Source organism: Penaeus monodon, chromosome 24, assembly GCF_015228065.2.
Source record: "Penaeus monodon isolate SGIC_2016 chromosome 24, NSTDA_Pmon_1, whole genome shotgun sequence".
Lineage (NCBI taxonomy): Eukaryota > Metazoa > Arthropoda > Malacostraca > Decapoda > Penaeidae > Penaeus > Penaeus monodon.
Genome location: NC_051409.1, coordinates 31,827,263 through 31,827,525, shown reverse-complemented (window position 1 = coordinate 31,827,525; position 263 = coordinate 31,827,263). Strand labels below are relative to the sequence as shown.

Genomic DNA, 263 nt, shown 5'->3' with positions numbered 1-263 from the left:
GTCCCATATACCTTCATCATGTTCATAACACACGTCCTTTTTTTCTTTCTAATTAAAGAAAACAAAACAAAAAAACTTTTATTAGGTCTTCTCCCATTTTCGTTTTCCATCAAGCTCGCTCGGTCTTCGAAACACCGCATCCCGATACTTGTTCATTCATTAAGTTAATGATTTAATTTTCCGTTCGCTAGAAATACTCTCGACTTTTTTATTGGTTTCAGAAGCCACTTCAAGACCTAATTGCCTATCTCATTTGCTGGTGA

General features: G+C 35.7%; 1 protein-coding gene across 1 annotated transcript in view; it reads left to right on the top strand.

Moving 5' to 3' along the window:
- The window catches only part of LOC119588953 (nephrin-like), a gene marked incomplete at its 5' end in the record, with an annotated part of 72,188 nt that overhangs the window by 69,647 nt on the left and 2,278 nt on the right, over positions 1–263 (top strand).